Genomic DNA, 27,094 nt, shown 5'->3' on the forward strand with positions numbered 1-27,094 from the left:
CAATTTAAAGTTGCCAGGATCCATTAGAGGAATAACTACCTATGGCAGCTATAGCCTTATAAAATGTATTCCTTAAATAATAAGCTTTGAAAGTTGAAATGACTCCTTCATCCATGGCTACAGAATGGATGTTAGGTTAGCGGGCATGAAAACCCTAATCATGTTCTACATCTCCATCAGACCTCTTGGGTGACCAGGTGCATTGTCAATAAGCAGTAATATTTTGAAAGGAATCTTTTTTTCTGAGCAGTAGGTCTCAACAGCGGATTTAAAGTATTCAGTAAACCATGTTATAAACAGATATGCTGTCATCCAGGCTTTGTTGTTCCATTTCTAGAGCATAGGCAGAGTAGATTTAGCATAACATTTTAGGGCCCCAGGATTTCTGGAATGGTAAATGAGCACTGGTTTCAACTTAAAATCACCAGCTGCATTAGCCCCTAACAAGAGAGCTTGTCCTTTGAAGCTGGGTTTTGACTTTTCCTTTCTAGCTATGAAAGTCCTAGTTGGTGTCTTCTTCCAATCGAAGGTTGTTCTGTCTACACTGAAAATCTGTTGTTTACTGTAGCCATCTTCATTACTTATCTTAGCTAGATTTTCTGGATAACCTGCTACAGGTGCTACATCAGCACTTGCTGCTTTACCTTGATGTTACAGAGATGGGCTTCTCTTCTTAAACATCATCAACCAACTTCTGCTAGCTTCAGACTTCTCTTTCTGCAGCTACCTCACCTCTCTCAGCCTTCACAGAACTAAAGAGAGTTGGGCTTTGCTTTGGATAAGGCTTTGGCTTAAAGGAAAGTTGCGGCTAGTTTAATCTTCTCTCCAGACCACTCAGACTTTCTTCACATCAGCAATAAGGCTGTTCTGCTTTCTTATCATTCCTGTGTTCACTGAGGTAGCACTTTTAATTTCCTTCAAGAACTTTTTTTTTACATTCACAACTTGGCTAATTATTTGGCACAAGAGGTCTAGTTTTGGGGCTATCTTGGGCTTTGATGTGCCTTCCTCACTAAGCTTAATCATTTTTAGCTTCTGACTTAAAATGAGAAACATGAGACTCTTTCTTTCACTTGAACACTTAAGAGGCCATTGTAGGATTACTAACTGGCCTAATTTCAATACTATAATGTCTCAGGGAATAGGGAGACACAAGGAGAAGGAAGGAGATGGGGGAACAACTAGTCAGTGGAACAGTCAGAACACACACAACACTTATCAATTAAGTTTGCTGTCTTATATGGGCACAGTTCATGGCACCCCAAAACAATTACAATAGTGATATCAAAGATCACTGATCACTACAACAAATATAATAACAGCAATGAGAAAGTTTAAAATATTGTGAGAATTACCAAAATGTGACACAGAGACATGATGTGAGCAAATGCTGTTGGAAAAATGATGCCAACAGACTTGCTTGACGCAGGGTTGTCATAAAACTTAAATTTGTTTAAAAAAAAAGAAAAGCAACTTCTGCAAAGGACAATAAAGCAAAGCGCAAGGTATGCCTCTATAACTGTATTTCATGTGTTGAACACTGAGCACATTAAGCAGAGACATGTAAGACATAAACAACCCCCAAAGAGACCTAACACTACAGAAAAACAGATCAGTGACCATGAAGATGTACCAACAGAAACCACCCAGAACAAATAAAAGTAAAAAGACTGGAAAAAATATGAATAGCACATCAATAAGTTTGGGAACAACCTCAAGTGGCCAAACATATATGTAATTATAGTCCCGAAAGGGGGAAGGGAGATATAAGAGAAAAATATTTGAAGAAATGATGGCAGAATATTTATCAAATTTGATCCGAGAAACGTAACAAAACCCAGACAACAAGAAACATGAAACAAACCACATTAAGGCACATCATAATGAAACTGCTGAAAGGCAGTGATGAAAAGAAAATCTTGGGAATTCCCTGGTGGTCCAGTGGTTAGGACTCCATGCTTTCACTGCTGTGGGCCTGGGTTCCATCCCTGGTCAGGGAACTAAGATCCCTGCTAGCTGCACCACACAGTCAGAAAAAAAAAAGAAAGAAAAAAGAGAAATCTTAAAATTAACAAAAAGGAGGAGAAAAGAACATAACTTACTTAGGAACAAAGATTACAGTAACAGCAGACATCTGATCAAGAATAATACAAGCCAGAAACAGTGGCGCAAGATCTTTAAAGTACAGGAAGAAAAAACTTATCAACCTAGAATTCTGTACCAAATGAAAATATCCTTTAGGAAAGAAGGAAAAATAATTTTTCAGACACACAAATGCTTTAAAATACCAACACCAGCAGACCAGCACTACAAGAAATATTAAAGAAAGTCATTCTGGCAGAATGAAAATAATACCAGATAGACAATGACAAGTACCAGACATGGAAAACATGTAGGTAAAAATGACTTTTTCTTATTTTTTAAATCTCTCAAAAAGATTCTCAAAAAGACTGTTTAAATGAAAAATAATAACAATGTACTGTGGAGTTTATAACATCTGTGGAACTGAAGTGTATGACAACAGCAGCACAAAGACTGGGGAGTGGTGGTGAGTGAAAGTATACTGCTATAAGGTTCTTAAATACAGGTAAAGTGGTATAATATTACTTGAAGGCAAACTGTGATGTTAAATATCTATACGATAAGTACTAATGTAACCACTAAAACAAAATTTAAAAGTTCAGGGACTTCCCTGGTGGCACAGTGGTTAAGAATCCGCCTGCCAATGCAGGGGACACAGGTTCGATCCTTGGTCCGGGAAGATCCCACATGCCTCGGAGCAACTAAGCCCGTGCGCCACAGCTACTGAGCCTGCACTCTAGAGCCTGTGAGCCACAACTACTGAATCCCGCGAGCCTAGAGCCCATGCTCTGCAACGAGAAGCCTGCACACCACAACGAAGAGCAGCCCCCAATCACCGCAGCTAGAGAGAGCTTGCGTGCAGCAACGAAGACCCAATGCAGCCAAAAATAAATAAATAATTTTTTAAAAAAAAGTTCAACTAAGAGACAAAGGGGAATTTAAAATATATATATTTTAAATCCGTAATGAAAAGAAGGCATAAAAAGAAGAAAAACAGGAACAAAGAAGAGATGGGACAAACAAAACAACTAACAAGATGGTAGATTTAAACTCTATAATGTCAGTAATCACACTAAATGTAAATGGTCTACACATCCCAAGAAAAAGGCAGAGAAAAACTGGATAAAAGCAAGACACAATTATATGATGCCTGCAAAAACAAACAAACCAAAATACCCACCTGAAATACAAAGACACAGGCTATACTACCCAAAGTAATCTACAGATTCAATGCAATCCCTATCAAATCACCAATGGCATTTTTCACACAACTAGAACAAAAAATCTTAAAATCTGGATGGAGACACAAAAGACCCCGAACAGCCAAAGCAATCTTGAGGAACAAAAATGGAGCTAGCGGAATCAGGCTTCCTGACTTCAGACTATACCACAAAGCTACAGTAATCAAGATAGTATGCTACTGGCACAAAAACAGACATACAGATCAATGGAACAGGATAGAAAGCCAGAGATAAACCCACTGCACCTCCTTTGTCACCTAATCTATGACAGAGGAGATCGGAATATACAATGGAGCAAAGATAGCCTCTTCAATAAGTAGTGCTGGGAAACCATGTGAAAGAATGAAATCAAAACACTCGCTAACACCATACTCAAAAATAAACTCAAAATGGATTAAAGACCTAAATGTAAGGCCAGACGCTATCAAACTCTTAGAGGAAAACATAGGCAGAACACTTTTTGACATAAATCGCAGCAAGATCTTTTTTGATCCACCTCCTAGAGTAATGAGAATAAAAACAAAAATAAACAAATGGGACCTAATGAAACTTAAAAAGTTTTGCACAACAAAGGAAACCATAAACAAGACGCAAACACAACCCTCAGAATGGAAGAAAATATTTGCATACGAAGCAACTGACAAAGGATTAATCTCCAAAATATACAAACAGCTCATGCAGCTCAATATCAAAAAAGCAAGCAACCCAATCAAAAAAATGGGCGGAAGACCTAAACAGACATTTCTCCAAAGAAGACATAAAGATGGCCAACAAACACATGGAAAGATGCTCAACATCACTAATTATTAGAGAAAAGCAAATGAAAACTACAATGAGGTATCACCTCACACCGGTCAAAATGGCCATCATCAAAAAATCTACAAACAATAAATGTTGGAGAGGGTGTGGAGAAAAGGAAACCCTCATGCATTGTTGGTGGGAATATAAATTGATACAGCCACTATGGAGAACAGTATGGAAGTTCCTTAAAAATCTAAAAATAGAACTACCGTCTGGCCCAGCAACCCACTACTGGGCACATACCCAGAGAAAACGATAATTCAAAAAGACACATGCACCCCAATGTTCACTGCAGCACTATTTAAAATAGCCAGGACATGGAAGCAACCTATATGTCCATCAACAGAGAAATGGATAAAGAAGATGTGGTACATATATACAATGGAATATTACTCAGCCATAAAAAAGAACGAAATTGGGTCATATATAGAGACATGGATGGACCTAGAGACTGTCATAGAGTGAAGTAAGTCAGAAAGAGAAAAACAAATATCATACATTAACTCATATATGTGGAATCTGAAACAATTGGTGTAGATTATCTTCTTTACAAAGCAGAAATAGAGACACAGATGTAAAGAACAAATGTATGGATACCAAGGGGGAAGGGGGGGATGGGATGAATTGAGAGATTGGGATTGACATATATACACTATTGATACTATGTATAAAATAGATAACTAATGAGAACCTACTGTATAGCACAGGGAACTCTACTCAATGCTCTGTAGTGACCTAAATGAGAAGGAAATTCAAAAAAGAAGGGACATATATATATGTATAGCTGATTCACTTTGCTGTACAGTATAAACTAACACAATATTGTAAAGCAACTATACGCCAATTAAAAAAAGGAGAAACAAACAAAAATATATGTATTTAATTATTCCTATTACCTCTCCAAAAAAACTTTTAAGTGGTATAACTTTTTATATCAAAATAGTTTCTGGTTTTCTAACTGTATTATTCGTTCTACAATAAATTATTGTCTAACTATAAAAAAAAGGAAAAAATATATACTGTGCAAACACTAATCCAAGGAAAGCAGGAGTGGCTATATTATTATGAGATAAAGTAGATTTGGGGACAAAGAATATTAGCAGGGCTAAAGACGATCATTTCAAAATGACAGAGGAGTCAAGTTATCAAGAGGAACCTAAATGTTTCTGTACCTTTTAAAGTGAATTTTTAAATACATGAAGTAAAAACTGATAAAACTAAAAGAAACACACAAATCCACAATTAGAGATTTCAACATCCCCTCCCTATATATAGTTATAACTGCTAGAATAAGTTGATAGAAAATCAGTAAGAATATGTGTAGATTTGAAAAATGCTATCCACCAACAAGCTAATCAACATTTACAGAACACACCACCTCACAACAGCAGAATACACATTGTTTTCAAGTACACATGGAACATTTACACAGACAGACTGTATCCTGGGCCAAAAAACAAGCCTCAATAAATTTAAAAGGGTTCAAATCATATAAGGTATGTTCTCTTATCACAACAGAATTACATTAAAAATCAAAAACAGAAAGATCTCTGGATATTCCCCAAATACACAGAAACTAAATATCAACTTCCAAATAACCAAAATTTTAAAGAAGCAACAGAAAAATCAGAAAGATATTTTGAACTGAATAAAAACAAAAACACATCCAATTTTGTTGTATAGATTAAATGCTTAACGTGGAAAAGAGGAAAGGTCTCAAATAAATACCTCAGCTTCCCTCATGAGAAAAATGGGAAGGAGAAAGGAGCAAATTAAACCCAAATCAAGCTAAGAAAGAAAATAATAAAAACAAGAGCAGAGATCGACGAAACAGAAAACAGAAAAACAAAAGTCGAAGAAACCAAAACCTGATTCTTGAGATAATTACTAAAACTAATGAAACACCAGCCAGACTAATAAGGTAAAGACAGAAAACACAAATTACCAATATCAGGAAGAGATCAGTGACATTATTACAGATTCTACAAATATTAAAAGGATAATAAAGAAATATTATGACTATCCTTATGAAAGTAATTTTGACAATTTGGATGAAATGGACACAAACTACTAAAACTCACCCAGGAAGACACAGATAAACCTTAACAGCTCTGTATCTATAGAAGAAATTGGATTTATAATTAAAAATCTCCAAGTTCAGGGCTTCCCTGGTGGCGCAGTGGTTGAGAGTCCGCCTGCCGATGCAGGGGACACGGGTTCATGCCCCGGTCTGGGAAGATCCCACATGCCGCGGAGCGGCTGGGCCCGTAAGCCATGGCCTCTAAGCCTCCGCGTCCGGAGCCTGTGCTCCGCAACAGGAGAGGCCACAACAGTGAGAGGCCCGCGTACCGCAAAACAAACAAACAAACCAACAAACAAAAAATCTCCAAGTTCAGATGGCTCCATAGGTGAACTCTATTTAAGGAAGAAATAATACCAATTCTATAAAAACTCTTTCAGAAAAATCTAAAAGGAAAAGATAGTTCCCAATTGCTATAGTCAGAATGTGTCCCCCGCACCCCCTTCCAAATTCAAACGTTGGAATCCTTACGCCCAATGTGATAGTGTTAGAAGGTGGGACTTTGAATGGTGATTAGGTCATGAGGTGGATTATTAGTGGACTCATGAATGGGGTTACTTATAAAAGAGATCCCACAGAGCTCCCTGGCCCCTTCAACCATGTGAGGGTACAATAAGAAGTCTGCAACTCGGGGGATTTCCCAGTGGTTAAGACTCTGTGCTTCCAGTGCAGCGGGGCACAGCTTCAATCCCTGGTTGGAGAACTAAGATCCCGCAAGCTGCGTGGCATGGCCAAAAAGAAAAAAAGAAGTCTGCAACTCAGAAGAGGGCCCTCACCCTACCATGCTGGCACCCTGATCTTCTAGCTTCTGAAACAGTGAGAAATAAATCTCTGTTGTTTATAAACCACCCAGTCTGTGGTATTTTGTTATAACAACCCAAACAAACTAAGACACTAATTCATTCTGTAAGAACAGCACTACTCTCACGTGAAAAGAAAACTACAGTCCAATACACCTCATGAACACAGATGCAAATATTTCCATTGCTAACAAATATTAAATGTTAACAACAGATGAATCTGGGTGTATGGAATAAGGATGTTTTTGTTCTATTTTTTTTATCCTTGCAACTTTTCTGTGAGTTGAGAATTATTTCCAAATAAAAAAGTTTTTTTAAAAGTAACAACACATGAAAATACTGTTAGCCCAGTTCCTGGAACAAATTAAGAGCTCAGTAAATGCTGACTATAATATAATCACCTATTTCAACCCCTCATATTATATTTTTTATTTTTTTATAAACTTATTTATTTTGTTTTTGGCTGCGTTGGGTCTTTGTTGCTGTGCACGGGCTTGTGGCGAGTGGGGGCTATTCTTCATTGCAGTGCACGGGTTTCTCATTGTGGTGGCTTCTCTTGTTGCAGAGCACAGGCTCTAGGAATGCGGGCTTCAGTAGTTGTGGCACGTGGGCTCAGTCGTTGTGGCTCGCGGGCTCCAGAGCACAGGCTCAGTAGTTGTGGCGCATGGGCTTAGTTGCTCCGCAGCATGTGGGATCTTCCCAGACCACGGATTGAACCTGTGTCCCCTGCATTGGCAGGCAGGTTCTTAACCACTGTGCCACCAGGGAAGTCCCCAACCCTCATATTATAGATGACGAAACTGAGGCTCAAAGAATATAAGTAATTTATCCAAAGTCATCCTATTAGTTAATGACTAAAAGTCCAGTCTCTAGAATCAGCCTTTCCCCTACTCCCTGACCACCAAAGACAAAATTTCCTAATGACTCACTAACTTGTTTAAAACAGAACAAAAACGGGAAATACATTTCTGGTTCTTTTCCTAGTTATGTCCTAATATGCCTAAAGGAAAAATATCCCGACCACACACAAACAGCCACAAACAGGACATTTTGTGGAACTTCACCAAAAGTTTAGGATGAGAAAGGAGGATAAGAACGTGAGATCTTGGTCTGAGCTAAAGATAAGATAAACAGACTGATCAGAGAGGACTATTAGGAGAGATAATGAGAGACTGTGATCTAGAATATACACCTTGATTCTGTCATGGTAAGAGAAAAGACAGGATTACTATGAGAAAGTGGTAACGTGACCTAGCAGCTGACTGCATGTAGAAGAAGAAAAAGAAGTCAGGAGTAACTCAGGTTTTGAGTCTGGGTTACTGAGAAGACAGTGAGGGCGCAGACAGAAACAGGAAACATAACAGGAAGGATGACTTGGGATGTCAGTAAGAGGACACTAGATGAAGAGAAAGGTGAATCTGTGATACCGGTGGAATCTTTGCATGGAAATGTCCTTTTGGGTGTGCAGATCTGGAGTTCTTGAATTACAGACAGAAACCTGGGCATCTGCCCATTCAGCTGTGATAGCTGGAGATTAGATCACTAGGGACTTCCCTGGCAGACCAGTGTTAGGACTCCATGCTTCTATAGCAGGGAGCGTGGGTTTGATCCCTGGTCGGGGAACTAAGATCCCACATGCCGCGTGGCATGGAGTAGATAACTAAAAGAAAAGTTGTGGTCTATCCCAAGATATATCTAAATTCAGAAAACAACACTGGGCCACTCCAGCAATTCTTTCCCATAAGAACAGCTGATGAGAAAGAACTGTGCTACAACTCAAGGCAATCAAAAGCACTCTGATCAATCAAACTATAAAGGGCCCATTAATGCTGTCAACTGATACATCCTTGCAGTCTGACACCGTGCTTTGTGTAGCACCATTCTGACAGAACTCAGAAACTTCTATGTTTTAGTGAGTTACACCTGTTTTACAGGATGTAACTGCAAGTGAGCAAATGTGTCACGGATCTTCCAGTGAATATGGCAGACAGGCCTGACACAGCAACACTCGTTTCCCAATCCAAATACACAGAAAAACTGTGCAAAATATAACACATACACATAGGCAAGCCCAAAAGCAAGAAAGGGAAATTCCCTGATGCTAGAAACAAGCTACAAGGCCAAATAACTCATAGGGCTACTAAAACCAAACACAGGGCTTAGGGCTTAGGACAGGTGTTTTAATGCCTGAAAGAAACGAAGAGACAAGAAATTGAAAATGAGTCAAATGCATAAAATACCAAAAGCTACAAAAGAACTAAACAGGAATATCAGGAACTCCCATTTCCTGTCCATGAAAAAGAAGTATGCCATATGCCAGAAGTCAAGAGGTGAAAAAGTCACCTCTGAGAAAATGAAACCCCATTATCACAAGTATGAGTTCCAAAAATCACTGTACCCAAGCAGTCCAGGAACGCCAAGCCAAGAAATTAGCCTAACCACAGGAATCACACTACAGACACCTGTCAGGTTCAGCAGAAGCTCCAAACTTTCTTACAGGGACACCTCCACAACTTGACTCACATAAAAAAACAAATCCCACAGATGATAGACCTGTAAGTCAAAATTAAAAACTATATAAAGAGGGCTTCCCTGGTGGCGCAGTGGTTAAGAATCCACCTGCCAATGCAGGGGACACGGGTTCGAGCCCTGGTCCGGGAAGATCCCACATGCCGTGGAGCAACTAAGCCTGTGTGCCACAACTACTGAGCCTGCACTCTAGAGCCCGCGAGCACAGCTACTGAGCCCGCGTGCCACAACTACTGAAGCCTGCGTGCCTAGAGCCTGTGCTCTGCAACAAGAGAAGCCACGGCAATGAGAAGCCCGCGCACTGCAACAAAGACCCAACACAGCCATAAATAAATAAATAAATAAATAAAAATTATTAAAAAAAAAAAAACAAACTATATAAAGAAATGAGCCCTCAAAGACAGGAAGGATTTTCAGCAGACACAACAAATAGGCAAACTCAGGCCTCCAGATCTAAGGAAAACAGAATAAAGAGGCTTTTAAATAATTACTATTTTTTAAATGTACAGAAAGAAAATTAGAAAGAAAAACCACAAGACAAGAACAGGATAGAATAAGAATACACAAATTTCAAAAAGAATCAGATAAAAAATCTAGAAATAAAAATGTGACTATAAAGCTGAATGCTCAGTCAAAACTAAAGAATTAGTAAACTGTATTCTTGATCTGAAATAATCTCACAGAATGTAGCACAAAAAGATAGAGATGGAAAATATGAAAGTATGGAAGACAGAATGAGAAGTTTTAACATGGTGAAATATCAATAAATATCAACAACAGAAGAGGAAGCAAGAAAGATTATATTCAAAGACATACTGACCAAAATTGAACACATGAGTTTTCAGATTGCCAGGGTAAATTACTCAAATATACACTATAGCAAAACTGCAGAACAATAAAGACAAGCAAAAAGTAGTAAAAGCAACCAAAAGAAAAGAATGATTATAACTAGCAACGGACACCAGACTTCTCAAATGCAAGAATGGATGCCAGAAACAAGGGAATGACATCTTCCTACGAGGGAAAATAACAGTTAACTACAAATCATTACACAAGTAAAATGCCATCTAAGAGTAAAAACAAAGAGGCCTTAAGATACAGAAAGGTAGCTTATACTTACAGATCCAAATCGGAAGTGCTAGATAAATGATGTACATTAATACAAAAGAAAGGAAACATAGAATGAAGGAATGGGATGCACGAAGCAATGGTAAACCAATAAATTTGGAATATCTCAACATAAATACTAACTTTTAAACATTTTTTAATGCTTGTCTTTGAGAGAGCTCAAAGTAAGGTGGAACTAGAGAAGAGCATGGGAGAGATGAAACATTGAGAATTAAAACACTTGAAAATGCAATTATCGTTTATGAGAAAAGACAGATATTCAGTTTAGGCTGTAAGTATTCATGGTGAAAAACGTTAAAGGTAACCTATATGATAGAAAGAGAATAAATAACTTCCAAGCCAGCAGAGGGTACAAAAGAGGAATTTTAAAAGCGAGTTCAGACTGCAACATGGATGAACCCTGAAGACATTTATGCTAAGTGAAACAAGCCAGTCACAAAAGGATAAATACTGTATGATTCCACTTATATGAGGTACTAGAGTAGGTCAAAGTCACAGAGACAGAAAGTAGATAGAATACTAATACAGAAAACAGACAAGTAAAAAAATATATACTGTTAAAGCACAGCTAAAACACTTAAAAACCTGACCATAATATTAAGCCAGAAGTCTCAACAGAATCCAAAACACACATATCACTTCTTTGACACTGATTTAATAAAATGGATAAAATGGGAGGAAACACAATAAATATATTTGGAAACTTATAAAAACACAGTTTTAATTCATGAATTAAGTAAGATTTCATAATAGAAATCTCAAATTATTTAGAACTGAAGAAATACGTTAAAAGTACACATGTCGAAACTTGTGGCACCAGGTACACCAAAAGGGTACACAGAGTAGATACACTCCTTCTCATTCCATCTGGGTTAAAGGACCAGTTTTGGTTTTTTCCCCCAGCCCATCAAAGACCAATATGTGGTCCTACTGCACAGGACTAGCCCACGTGACTCACTGCGCAAGCCTGAAAACACCCAAGCGGATCTATACACTGTTCTAGAGTGGGGATGAGTCCACCAAGCATACTCGGGTGTTGTGGCAATGTCAAATTGCAATAAAAGTTTCTAAACATTCCAAATTTCTGTACTTAGCTCATCACAGATAGGAACAATAGTTCACAAACTGAGAGCAGTCTGTGGATCACACTTTGCTTATTTTTGACAATGGTAAATCCACAAAATACAATGCTAAACATCCGTCAAGAGGAACAATGAATAGCTCTATAACATGGCCATGTGACCTCCTGGACGTAGGGTCAAGTAAAAAAAATAAGGCGGGGAAAAGTGTGTAATGATGCCATTCTAAAAAAAGGAGGATACAAAAAAAAAAAAAAAAGGAGGATACAAATACAAATATGTTGTTTATATTTCTGAAAAGGAAGGAAAATAACAAAAAATAAATAAAATAAAATGCTTACCCACAGGGAAAAGAAGCAGGTAAAGGAGATTGGAAAGGAGACAGAATTCATTAAATGAACATTGTGCTGTGTACTGAACCATACATAAATATTTTACATCATTATAAAGCAAAATTAAAATTTATAAATGCAATCTCTAAAAGTAGGTAAAACTAATAAACCAAACTGTGTATCAAGCTGATGGCATAACCACACACAAATGAATTATTTCAAGTGATTTTTAAATTGCAGTGATGTGTTAAATCCCTAGTAAAATATACCTAAGGCCAACAACAACAAAAACCCTTTAGAGTATTCATATTGGTGGTGGTATTGTTATTCTGAGATTATTGGAAAAAGCAAATGAGTAATTATGTGGTTTCACTGGGAACCAGAATTTCCACATAAGAAAGGAGGTATACATGTAAAACTGAAAAAGGTCAAGCAAAAAACCTATAGTCTTGAATTTGAATTGGAATTATCAACAAGAACTCATGAAACAGTTTATCTTAAAACACACACACACACACATGCGCGCGCGCGCGCGCGCGCGCGCGCGGCCGCGCGGGGCATCTCAAGCAGAGCACAGCAGTTTCCTGAGCTGAGACAGGAATCAAAGTTCTGGTTGGCTAAAATGGCTTGAGGTTGCACAACAGAATTCCAGAGAGAAGGAAGCTTTGCAGAAAAATCCGCATAGGGTCTCTGCATATGTATACGGTGAAATTCCATTAGGCTGGGCAATGAATGGCTGAGTAATTCCCAGAGGTAATTCCGCCAAACAGAAGGCCTAGAGACTTAGGAGTTACCAACTAGTCAGAGTGGAGGGACACTGTTAACCATCGGAGGCATTTGGTAGAGACCCCAGAAGGGAAGTATCTTAGTAGGAGAGTTAAATCATCCTTAGAGAAAAGGCTACTCTGACCTGCCCTAACAAAGCTCAAAAAACAAGCCTCAAAGGGAGTAAACTAATCCAAAGGGAGTAACCTAATGACTTGCCAAAACAAAGCCCAACACTCTTGAAAGGAAGATAGACTGTAGCACTGAACATTGTAAAATTCACATTGTCAGCATCCAAACAAAAACTATTAGATACGCCAAGAAGGAGGAAAATATGACTCACAAGCAGAAGAGTCAACAGCAAAAGACCCAGAAATGACAGAGATGGAATTAGTAGACAAAGACTTAAAAGAGCTACCATAAATGCATGCACTATGATCACGGATTAAAAGAATGAACACAATGAGAAAAAAGGAAGATATAAAATAAGAAAAAAAAGGAATTTCTAATGATGAAAAATACATTATCGGTAATGAAAAATCCACTGGATCAGATTAAAAGCAAATTAGATACTGCAGGAGAAAAGATCAGTAGCAACAGAAAGTATTCAAAATGAAGCACAGAAACAAAAGATTGGAAAAATTAACAGAGCATCAGTGACCTGTGGTATAATATAAAGTGGTCAAACACACATGTCTTTCCAGAAGAAACAGGACGACAGGAAAAAAAAATTAAAGAAAAAATGGCTGAAAATATTTCAAATTTGACCCACAGATCTGAAAAGTTCACCATGGTACCTCATAATCAAATTGTCAAAACCTATAATACAGAGAAAAATCTTCAAAGCTGCAACAGAAAAAAGAGGGACACATATAAGAATTACCACAAACTTTTCATCAGAAACTATGCAAACCAGAAAACAAAGGATTGGCATCTTTAAAATGCTGGGGGTGGGGGTGGGAACCTTTCAATGTATCTAGATAAAATAGCCTTCAAGGCAAAATAAAGACGTTGTCACACGAGGAAAAGCTGAGAGAATCTGTCACAACATATCTGCACCACAGTACTGTTAAAGTTCTTCAGAAGGAAGGAAAACAGTAACAAATGGAAACCTGGACCTCCACAAAGAAATGAAGAATACTAGAAATGGTAAATATGTGGGTAAAATAAGACTTTTCCCCCATTTTAAAATTTCTTTATAAGAACTGTTTAAAGCAAAAGTAGTAATGCTTTGTGATGTGTATAACCTATATAGAAGTAGAATGTATGAAAAGAATAGCACAAAGACTAGGAGGGGGTAAATGGAAGAACAGCATCACAAGGATGCTACATCTTATGTGAAATGTATAATACTATTTAAAGGTAGTCTGTGAGAAGTTAAAGATGCATTTTGTAAATAATAAAGCAACCTCTGGGGAAAAAACAGATACAGTTAATAAGCTAACAGTGATGATAAAAGGGAATATTAAAAATACTCAATCCAGGGGTAAGGTGGTGGGGGGAGGGATAAATTAGGAATTTGGGATTAACAGATACACACTACTATATATAAAATAGATAAATAAGGGTGTACTGCATAGCACAGGGAACTATATTCATTATCTTGTAATAACCTATAATGGAAAAGAATCTGAAAAAGAATAGATATATATGTATATATATATAGCTGAATCACTTTGCTGTACACCTGAAACATTGTAAATCAACTATGCTTCAATTAAAAATTTTTAATAAATAAATGTCTCAAAGAAATATGAATAAAAAATAAAAATACTCAATCCAAAAGAAGGCAGGAAAAGAAAAGAAGGAAAATAGGACAAAGAGAAAACAAAGAGCTAGATGGAAGACTTAATCCAACCTTATCAGTAATTACACTAAATGTACATGGTCCAAGCATCCTAATTAAAAGGTAGAAATTATTAGACTGGATAAAAATAAATAAGATCCAACTAAAAATATAAAGAAAACTTAAACATGAAAGACATAGACAGCTTAACAGCAAAAGGATGGAAAAATATACCATGCAAAAACTAATTATAGGGCTTCCCTGGTGGCGCAGTGGTTGAGAGTCCGCCTGCCGATGCAGGGGACACGGGTTCGTGCCCTGGTCCGGGAGGATCCCACATGTCATGGAGCAGCTGGGCCCATGAGCCATGGCCGCTGAGCCTGCGCGTCCGGAGCCTGTGCTCCGCAACGGGAGAGGCCACAGCAGTGAGGGGCCCGCGTACGGAAAAAAAAAAAAAAACTAATTATAAGACAGTTGGATGGGCTATATCAATAACAAAATAGACTTCAGGAAAAAAATAATACTGCCGGGGGAAAAAAGAAAAAATTTTACTAAAGAACAAAAAACTTGAATGTAAGCTTATATAGCCACTTTGGAAAACAGGTTGGCTGTTTCTTAGAAAAGTAAACAGTAATTACAACACAACTCAGCAATTCCACTCCTAGGCATCTACCCAAGAGGAATTAAAACGTTTATCACAAGACTTGTCTACAAATATTCATAGTACTACTCTTAGTAGTGCAAAGAAGAAAACAATCCAAACGTCCATCAGCTGAGGAATGGATAAGCAAAACATGGTAGATCCATACAATGGGATATTATTCAGCACTAAAAAGGAACAAATTATTGATATACAGTAGTCCCCCCTTATCCATGGGGAATATGTTCCAAGACCCCCAGTGGAAGCCTGAAACCGAGACAGTACCGAACTCTATATATACATACTATGTTTTTTCCTATACATACACACCAATGATAAAGTTTATAAGTTAGGCACAGTAAGAGATTAACAACAATAATAATAAAATAGAACTATAGTAAGAGTTATGTAGATGTGGTCTCTGTCTCAAAATTATCTTACTGTACTGTACTCACCCTTCTTATTGTGATGATATGAGACGATAAAAAGCCTACATGATGAGGTGAAGTGAGGTGAATGATGTAGGCATTGTGACGTAGTGTTAGGCTACTATTGACCTTCTTCAAGAGGAAGACCATCTGCTTCAGGTAATCCTAGATCACTGAGCCATGACAACATCAGTGGTTGGATGCCAGGAGGAGATGATGTCGATGGTTGGTGATCACAGGCGGGACAGCACAGGATGGCTCCAGATTTCACCACACTACTCAGTACAGTGTGCGATTTAATACTTATGAATTGTTGACTTCTGGAATTTTCCATTTAGTATTTTCAGACTGCAGTTGACCACCAGTTACTAAAACTGCAGAAAGTGAAACCTCGGGTAAGGGGGAACTATACTGTACGTTACAAGATAGCTAAATCTCAGATACCTCACAATAAGCGAAGGAAGCCAGACTCAAAAGGCTACATAATGTATAAATCCATTTATATGACATTCTGGAAAAGGCATAACTGCAAGGATAGAAAACAAATCAATGGCTGGCCAGGAGCTGGGGTCGGGAGAGGAACTGACTACAAAAAAGCAAGGGGGTGGTTTCTGGGGTGATGGAACTGTTCTATATCTTAATTATGGTGGCAGTTACACATCTGTATGTGTCTGTCAAAACGCAAAGGACTATAACCGGAAAAGGGTGAATTTTACTGTATATAAATATAAAACTGAATTTTTAGGGGAGGGAGAAGCATGTTTTAACAAAAGCATTTACTGGAGCAACTGCATTCAAGACACGTATGGCATACCTTTAAATAGCACTGTTAAAATGCCAAATAAAATGTCAAAACAAATGTGAACTAAAAAAAAAATGAATTTAAAAAAAAAACTCATAGAACTGTACACTAGTACACTGTACACTAGTACATCAAAATGGGTGAATTTTACTGTAGGTAAATGATACCGTATTTTAAAAACAGAACAAAAATACTAATTTACACCCACAATACTCAGGCTGTGGAACAACAGGAATTCTCATGTACTACGAAAGCAATGTAAATTCATACGATTACTTTACAAATTCATACGATTACATACGAAAAACAGCTGTACTACCTAGTCATGATGATTAGGTGCAAAACCTCCTGGTCAGTCCCATTCCTAGCAATGTACACGCCCTAGAGAAGCTACCGAACACATGCGCCAAGAGACGTACAAGAGTATTCAATGCAGCAGTGTTTGTTACAGCGAGAACTAGAAACAACCCAAATGCACACCAAGAGCAGAATGGACAAAGAAATCACGGAATATTCACACCATAAGACAGCATATAGCAGAAAATATGATGTATTTCAATTAAATGCACCAACACACATCAAGCTCAGAAATGATAAGCACAAAGCAGCAAGTGAGAGAAAAATACATACAACGTGATTCCATTCACATAAAGATATTTTAAAAGCATGTTCAGCAATACATACACATGTGGATAAACCTGGAAATAAAAGCAAGTTAATGATTAATATGAAAATTACAACAGTGGTTATCTTCCACAGGGAGAGAAAGGGATATGCGCAGAGGTTTCAAAGAGTGCAGAGGATGTTCTGTTCTTGAGCTGGCTGGTGGATACAGTGCGCAGTTTATTTCTCAGTTATTGTTATCTAAAATAACAAAATTTGCATATATTCTCTTTTGTATAGTTTATATATTTCACAATTTTTAAAAGTTAAAAACAACATATTCTCAAAGTAAGACACATCACACCCAGTAGCCTTCATAGGCATGTTCTACCAAAAAAACCCAAATAATCTCTGTCTTAAAGAGACCACTGCAAAAATCAATGGAGGGAAAACAGCACAGCTTGTTTTAATACCAAAACACGGCAAGGTTTGAAATCAAAATATCAGATCGGTCACTTATGAACACAGATTTAACAATCCTAAATAAATTATTCATACTCTAAATCCAATGACGTGTTATTTAAAAGAAAACCATGTCAAAGTGGCATTTATCCTAGGAATACAAGGATGCTTGAGCACTGGAAAAAATTCTACTGAACTAATTCACTATATTACCAAATTAAAAGAAATAAACTATGATTCATTTACTCACACAAATACTGAGTACCTACTTTTTTCCTAGGGGCTGAAGAGACGGCATTAACTAAAATTAAAAACTCCTCCCCTAGAGGACTAGTTCTAGTCAAAGGAGACATACAATAACAATAAGCAAAACATATATAATATGGTATATCACACAGTGATAAATACCAAGAAAAAAAACGTAAGGCAGGGAACAGGGGGACTGGGAGAGCTATGCGGTGTGGAGGCATCAGGGTGCAATTCGAGCACAGACTTGAACGAGGTGGGGGAGCAAGGCACGAAGGTGTCTGCAGACAGCTGAAGCAGCACAGGCAAAATCCTGGAGACGAATAGCGATAGCATGTTAAAGGATCACCAAAGAAGCCACTGTGTTTGTCAAGCAGAGTGAACAAGGGGAGAGAGTAAGAGGAAGAGAGAGTGAGGGTGGGACGAAGATGGCGAAAGGGCACTGCAAGCAACTCTAAGGATTTTGGCCTTTACCCTGAGTGAAGCGGGGTGGGAGGAATGACACAGTCTGACTGAACTTTTTTTTTTTTTTTTTTTTTTCCGCGGTACGCGGGCCTCTCACTGCTGTGGCCTCTCCCGTTGCGGAGCACGGGCTCCGGACGCGCAGGCTCAGCGGCCATGGCTCACGGGCCCAGCCGCTCCGCGGCATGTGGGATCTTCCCGGACCTGGGCACGAACCCGTGTCCCCTGCATCGGCAGGCGGACTCTCAACCACTGCGCCGCCAGGGAAGCCCCTCCATGAGCTTTTAAAAAAATTTCCTGGCTCCAGTGTTGAGGAAGGTGGCAAGAGCAAAGTAAGGAGACCAGTTAGGAAGCTACTACAGTAATCTAGGAGATACTGAAAAGACCCAAGCAGATTCATCCCCTAAATTCCAGACAGGCTCAGAACTTAAACCAGGTACATGGCAGACAAGGATGAGGTATGGAATTGAGAACATGGGAATTGCTAAGTCTACATTAGGAGGAGATGGGCACCCCTACTCCAGTACCATACATCTAAGTGACAACCAGTATCTACTGCTGCAGGAGACAAGTGAAGCCACAAAACCACAATACACTGAACTTCCCGCTAATATTTAAGAGTCAAGAATAGCCCTCAACCAAAAATCATCAGACATTTGAGTAAGACATGCGGAGTGCAAAAAGACCCACACTAAAGCATATAATCATGGAAATAAGATCCTAAAAGTTTTCAGGGAGAGGCAATAGAAAAAAGAAGGCAGGCAAACACAGAATCTCAGGAATCAATACGGCACTAGATTTCAAAGGCAACACTGGACGTTACTTTTTCTTTCTTTTGAGAAAACAAAGCTTACACTTTGGAGGTTTTCAAATACTCCATTCCCTGAAAAAGAGATCCTGATAAACATTCTGTACTACATGTTTCAATTTTAATACTAACAATTACTATTCTGAACCAATTCTACTGTTTGGCATAGAGAACTGCTACCAATCAAGTCATAACAACCTCCTTCTATGCTTTTCCCACTGCATTTATCTAACAAACACTTTTAAGCACCTACTATGAGAGATGCTGAGGATATAGCCCAGAACAAAATAATACAGATTCTCTGCCCTAAGACCTGGTCAGGAGAGACATCAAACAATCACCCAAATAATTATATAATTATAAAGTTGTAAGTGAAAAGAAGTAAAGTTCAGGGCACAACAGGAAAACCCAATTTAGAGAGAAGGCTCCTCTAAGGGACTGAGATTTAAGTTGATACCCATTAAGTTGAGCCAGGCAGAAGTGGAGAGCAGAGAGTTCCAAATAGGAGACCCTAAAACTGGAAAAGAGCTTAAGGAATTCAAAGAACTGAAAGAAGGGCAGTGTGGCTGAGCAAGGTTTGGATTTTTTGGTAAACACCATAGGAAACCACAGACTTGAATCAAATAGAGATGTGTCATGATCAAATTGTTTTTTAAAAAACCCCTCTGGCTGCTTTGTGGATTACAAAAGAGCAAACTGGATTCTAAGGAGGCAAAAGTGAAAGCAAGTAGACCAGGCAGGAGCTATTTCAGTAGCTAGCGTACAAGGATAACTTAGACTAAGGTGGCAGTGGAAATGCAGACCAAAAAAAAATAAGGAGTTTTAAAAGAATTGTCAGGAGTTAATTTACCAAAGAAAAGCTGGCATAAAGAGCCAAAGAGACAACTAAAACAAAAGGATTACCTGACTGGAAAAGCACACATTTCAAAGCCCATCTAGTACAACTGAATCGAAGAAGACAGCATCTTCCAGAAGAAAACAGACATCTTTTTTGGCTCCCTATTCTTCTCCTGCCTCACGATGCACAAAGGATTTGAAGTCATTCTTTCAGAACCTTGAGTATGCATCTCACATATTTAAGAGCCAACTCATTTGGGAGAAACTTAGAATATCCTGACCTGTCCTCCGTGTCTTAAATACCAACCTCTCAAATAACCAAAAACGTGACTTCATACCATTTACTTAAACTCTCTCAGGCTGTTGCCCCCATTAGTACAGGAGTAGGAAACACATTTACGTTTCAAGAGACCAATGTGAGCAGTACGATGCCTGTCTGGAATACAGTTAGCACTCGATTAAGCAGTAGTTTCCATCTTTTCTACCAGATTATGTAAACTACAGTAAGAAGCAACTTTCTGCCACCAAACAAGTTCCTCAAACAACCCTCCCCAAAAGTCTGATGTGAAGGATTGAGAAGAGATCAAACGCAGTTTTCATACTGGCTGACCACAGAAAAGTTTAAGCATTTTTTCACACAGTCCCAAGGAAGCCTGAAGTACATACAAGCTCCTCATTTTCCTAGAACCCTGATGCTTTAAAATCACACTTAAAAAATGTTTATAGCTGTTTTGTTAAAATATATATATACTGCTTTAGAAACCTTGAAATTATCATCCTGCCCACCCCTCTGAGCTACAAAAAAGAATTCCAGTGGTAGTGCTTTCCAAACCTCTGTTCCCTGACCTTTATCATTTACCACTTCATTCTTACAGGGCTTTGAACTTCAGGAGGTAGCAGGACAAAAGGCTGCTCACCTCTTAGGCAAACCAGAGTCTAACCAGGGCTCCATTAACAATCAAGTTCTCTTTTCTCCCTGAGCTTGCTGAATATCCATCCTGTCAGACAACAGAATACCCCATTTTTCAAAGGTGGATCCAGGTGGCCCTTGAGAATTACTCCAATAAGGAAACTTTTACCAAATGACGGGTCAAAGCCTCCATCAAGACCAAACTACTGCTACCACTAACCAGAGTAAATGGTACTGCTCTAAGTAGGCCTTCTATGCAGTACAGGGTGGGAAAGGGTTTGTAATAAAACAGTCAGCCTCCAGTAAATACCAAATGCGTCACAAAAGAGCAGGGAAGAAAAATATCCAGGGCCGACTTGCTTTTCACACAAAATAGTCTAGATGCTAAAATGTGAGCACAGGAAGGATCTTCACTGAATTTTCACTCTAGGAGGTTTTCAACAGAGCTCCTGGGTCTGGGAAAGATGCCTTGGGTGCTTGGGGAATGGGATAGGGATGGCAGAATCCACGACAGATGGAGAAGTGGGGGTCTTCATGCTTGTTTCAACCGGAGCAGTTTCACAGTCATCTACATCATGCAGCTCTATTTCATGATATGAAAGGTTTTATACCTGAAGTATTTAAACGACCAATCTATTTCAACTTCTCAGTGTTAGAGACAAAGAAGTATAAATGGAGATATTCCATAGGACCTGAGGCACTATGCTGGACCCCAGACCTCAAGCTGACTCCAGTGCTCTTACTACCACCATATACCACTCACTCTGGTACAGAAAAGAATGACCACGACCAGAAATGCCGATATGACCAATGCAGAGGGCAGAAATTCAAGCCAACCGCCCGTAACCGAAGAGTACACATCTAAGGACACGATAAAGCTACTTCTGCTTAACAATTATAAGAATTTTCATTACGAGAATAAAACTAACATTCTGAGAAGTATCAAGGAACTCATAAGACGCTTGAAAAAGATGAAGTAACCAAAGATCCTAAAACCTGAAGAAAAACTCTTTATTCTGAATTGGCATAATGAAAAGAAATCAAACTCAAAAGGTAGGGCCGTGGGTTCTAGTCCCAACTTGGCCAAATGCATTTGTTGCAAGGACACACAGTCATGGGTAGACCTAATCTGTTAGAAGTTCAGTTTTCTACCTGCAAAATGCAAATAAACCGGATGATTTGAGAGCCCCTTCCACACTAAAATTCTAGAATTCTACGCACTAAAAAGATCATATATTTGATAAAGCTAACACGGACTATAAAAGACATCATCTAAAAACGTCACTACCATTTTATATGAAAGAAATTCTTATTTCTAACAAAGATGATGACCAAAGTTCAAAACTAAAAAGAATAACATGATACCTAAAAGATACCTAAAACATTCAAACTGTTTCGAATGGCTCCGTTTCTGCCTTCAGCAATTAGAAGAACCACATTATGGCCACAGCCTGGGAAAGATTTCTTTCTTTTTTTTCTTTTTTGCCACACCACGCATGGCATGTGGGATCTTAGTTCCCCAACTAGGGATCAAACCCACGCCCCCTGCACTGGAAGCGTGGAGTTTCACCACTGGACCACTGGGGAAGTCCCAAGATTTATTTCTAGTGTCAGCAGATTCTTTCACAGATTAACGTAGAATTGCTCTAAAGAGAGCAAGGAAAAAAAAAAAGGGTTCTTAGAAGTTGCCTTGCTGAGAAGAAAAAAATAACCCAGAGTATGCATATTCTATAATAAAACATATAAAAGAAAGGGAGACGACAAGGAGAACTAGCTGGCTTAAGGTATTGATGATGCTATCTTCTACTTTCCATTCAGCCAATATTTATTACATTATGTACTATTTGCCAGACACAGGAGATACAGTGAAAACCAAGTCCCTGCACTGACATTCAAGTGGAGGGAGGCTAATGATAACCAAGTAACCAAACAAACAAGGTAGGACTGTGAAAAAACCAAAACCCTCATAATGTTGTGGAATTGGAACTACCGTTAGAGAAAGCCTCACTGAGAAGGTACTTCTGGACTAACAACCAAATGACAAGAAGTTACCCCAGAGCTTTCCAGACGTAGGGGCTAGTAAGTGCAAGGGCTCGAAGGTGGACACAAGTTTGGGGCCTTTGAGAAACAGAGTAAATGAAGGCCAGGGTGGCTGAAGTATAATGACCAAGAAGCAGGTGCCAGGAGAGATCAAAGAGGTAGGCAAGGGCCAAGCAGGACAGTGGATGATATGACTTGCATTTTTAGAAGCCCACTTTGCTTGATGCGTACCTATCAAAAATCAAAATGGATTCTGGTCCTGCCTCGCAAATGACAGACTCTATGATTTGACTGTATGGAAGTCTCCTCAGTATTTAATGGTAATATAAATAGTTCTGGAATCACTGCAAGTGTGGAGTTGTATGTGAAAAACTTAATTGTAGATCTATAAATAACATTGTGAAACTGCAAAAATTACCTCCTTCTCGTCCTCCATTTGCTTTTCTTTTATTTGCAAACAGTGAATTTTAATGGATGGATACTTTAAGTGTAGTCATTTATTTTTTTACCAAGATTTTTTAATACTTTAAAAATATATATTCTACATACTAAAAAGATTCAACTGGACTTGTTAATTGAATTAAAGGACCCCCCCTAAGGCTGAGCCCTATATCACTACATAAGGTATAATAAAGTGCAAATGGCCATGACACTTTGACTTGAGCATCATTCCACAATAAAACTGAACAATGTTCAGATGACTGCAGTCATGACTGACAGTGAGTGCTGCAATGACAACTCACAACCCAGGTTAAACTCACCAATGACACAGACACCTAGTCACAAAAGCAAAGTAGTTCAGCATGACAGTCATAAAAATGTAGAACACGACAAAGGAGCTCTCACTGGTTTTACAGGGATGGGAAATTCCAAGTGTAAAAAGCAATATAAATCCCACCTCTAACCAGGCAATGATGGACACTGACAGCTGACTTCAGGAAAAGCTTAAGAAAAGCAATTCAAAACAAGAATTCAAAGCATGGGTAGATTTCATCTATCCCACACATCCCTGAGTACTAATTCTAAGGCCTGATGCAAGCATCTACATATAGTGTCAAATGTACCATCGCATTACCCAGAACAACTTTTATCAGAGAAGGAACCCTGTGGCATGCCCCCAAAGACTCCAGCTTATCCGTAAAGCTTTGGTAACCATAGGTAAGTCCACACAAATGTATTCAGAACTGAAAAAACTCCTATTTTCAACTAAGTAGTGAAACCACATGGTTTCTGACCTTGATGGCCCACTAGAAGAGATTTCCAAGCAGTGGGGAGAAAAATACCAAGCCATTCTGCACATGCTTCTCCTTAACACATGAGAAAAACAGACCAAAAAAATGCCACAGGACTTCCCTGGTGGTGCAGTGGTTAAGAACCCACCTGCCAATGCAGGGGACGAGGGTTCGAGCCCTGGTCCGGGAAGATCCCACACGCCGCCGAACTAAGCCCATGCGCCACAACTACTGAAGCCTGCGTGCCTAGAGCCCGCAAGCCACAACTACTGAGCCTGCACTCTAGAGCCCATGAGCCACAACAAGAGAAGCCACCACAACGAGAAGCCCGCGCACCACAACGAAGAGTAGCCCCCGCTCGCCACAACTAGAGAAAGCCTGCGTGCAGCAACGAAGACCCAACACAGCCAAAAATAAAGAAAGAAAGAAAGAAAATTTTTAGAACTAGAAAAAAACTGAATATGGACTATATATTATATACTACTGTATCATTAAGTTTCTTGACTATGACAATGGTATTGTGGTTATGTAAGACAATGTCCTTGCTCCTAAGACATACATTCTAAGATATGTAAAGGTGAAGTACCAGTACTAGTTGAACACTTTTAAATGGTTCTGGGAAAAAAAAGCATATACATGTAGAGAGGGATAAAGCAAATGTGGCAAACTTGTAACAATTAGGAAGAAAGCAAGATAGGTGGGGTGTTCAGTGTAGTACTCCAATTTTTCTGTAGGTTTGAAATTTCTTCAAATGAGGATAAGAAAGGAAAAAATGCACCACCTTGTGCTGTATTCAGCAGACCTGGGTCCTCGGGTGATGAGGACAGGATGGTAATCAGCTGGTTCAGATTTCTGGTATCCTTTCTTATCCATTCCCAAATAACAATAAAGTAAATGCCTGCACAACTTCTGGAAGATAGTGTGGTGATAATGAGGCAATTAATAAGGCTAATCGACACTTCAGACTCTCAAGGAGCCCCGGGAGGGGCGGGGGCAGTGGTGGAGAATATAAGGTGTGCCTGTATGTATCAATACCATCATGGCAAATATATTAACTGAATACAACAAGCAGTAAAGCTATAAGGAAATTATAATCCAATTTTTTCAAATATTATTAATATAAATTATCATTTAGGTTACAAATCGCAGAATTTATGGGCTACCTTCACTTTCCCTGCTGCATTTTACTTTCTGTTGCATTTGCACATATCGCTTTCTAACAGGTCAAAATGTTAAAAGAGACACGCACGGACAGCACGCACGGATAATCAACCAAGCTAAAAGTCTACCAGGGACTTCCCTGGTAGCGCAGTGGTTAAGAATCTGCCTGCCAATGCAGGAGACACGGGTTCGAGCCCTGGTCCAGGAAGATCCCACATGCTGCGGAGCAACTAAGCCTGTGTGCCACAACTGAGCCTGCGCTCTAGAACCCACAAGCCACAACTACTGAGCCCACGTGCCACAACTACTGAAGCCCATGTGCCTAGAGCCCATGCTTCGCAACAAGAGAAGCCACCACAATGAGAAAGCCTGCGCACCGCAACCAAAGAGTAGCCCCCACTCACCGCAACTAGAGAAAGCCCACATGCAGCAACGAAGACTCAATGCAGCCAAAATAATAAGTAAATAAATTTATTTTTTAAAAAATTTATTAAACATGGACTATGCCAAAAATTCTGCCCAGAGCCAAATTACAAGGACAAATGGAACTCAATTCCTATCCTTAAGGTATCCATAGAAATAGGTATTTCTTCTCCCTCTTAAAAGAGAAATGTTCCATTAACTGGCACATTTGTAACACATATAATCCACACAACTATAACTATATATAATTACCTATAATTACAATATATTTAATAATATATGACAGAAAAACGCCATTAACAAGCAATTAAGGATAAGGAGCCTAAAGGAATATCATAAAGGGCACCATTTATTAAGGACTGTCAGGGATGCAGCCACCACCATAAAGAGGGGTTAAACCTGTCCCAGGTGACAAAGCTAAATTTTGAATTCAGGGCTCTGACTCTTCCAAGGCTCGGTTTCTGACATTACATTATGCTGCCTTTTAAAGTCTGAAATACTACAAATAAAAACAACACAGAGAACAGCACAGATATGTGAACATAAGGTACATCTGATGTGTACTTAAAGATCAAGTTTTATGACCACAGGTTATATAGCTGGTATTTGTTCGAGTGTTTAATTTTTAATTAATTAAAGAAGACAGGTCTATCAAAAACAAAACTAAAAGAGAAAAGTCTGTTTATGGACTACTGCAATTTGTAACGACATTATGGAAGATTATAAGGATCAGCATCAAATTTTCAGTTTCTCACCATCAACAGGTCAACTGTGTCTAAATTAGGAGTCAGCAAACTACACCCCCAAGCCAAATCTAGCCCACTGCTTCTTTTTATAAATAATGTCTTATTGGATCACACCCATTCGTTTGTGCATTCTCTGTGGCTGTTCTCCTGCTTCAATGGCAGAGTTGAATAGTGACGATAGAGACAGTGTGGCCCACAAAACCTACGATATTTATTTTCTGGTCCTTTACAGAAAAAAATCTGCCAATCCCTGGTTTAAATGATGTATATCACAAATCGTAGAAAAATAATTAGCTTGTTCACTTCAGCTCTATTTAAGCTTACGAACTGAACCTGATTTAAGTTCTCTTGCTTTGTAATGAGTGTCACTTGGTAAATGCTGAGTTTTTGAATTTCCACAAGTATTTTCACATTTCAGTTATTTTCCATAGACTAGGTCTTACTTGGCTGTCCAGTAATTTATCCTTCACATATTATTACAAACAAAACTATAATTAAGGCACATTTGCAATTACCCCCACACATACTTATCCCTCTATTGCATACAATCTGCAGATATAAACAAGGAAAAACTGAATACAGACACAATAGCTGATATGACTAAATAATTCCTAGTACTCTGTTCACACTAGAACATCTCAATGCGCCATTTCAGAAAAACAGCACCAGCA

At 38.7% G+C, this 27,094-nt stretch overlaps 1 protein-coding gene across 1 annotated transcript in view; it reads right to left on the reverse strand.

Annotated features, from left to right (window-relative positions):
* Positions 1-27,094, reverse strand: part of ASXL1 (ASXL transcriptional regulator 1) — a 67,709-nt gene that overhangs the window by 31,988 nt on the left and 8,627 nt on the right. The window lies entirely within an intron of this gene.

This window comes from Monodon monoceros, unplaced genomic scaffold (assembly GCF_005190385.1).
Source record: "Monodon monoceros isolate NGI ecotype Baffin Bay Population unplaced genomic scaffold, NGI_Narwhal_1 Super_Scaffold_13, whole genome shotgun sequence".
NCBI classification, from domain to species: domain Eukaryota; kingdom Metazoa; phylum Chordata; class Mammalia; order Artiodactyla; family Monodontidae; genus Monodon; species Monodon monoceros.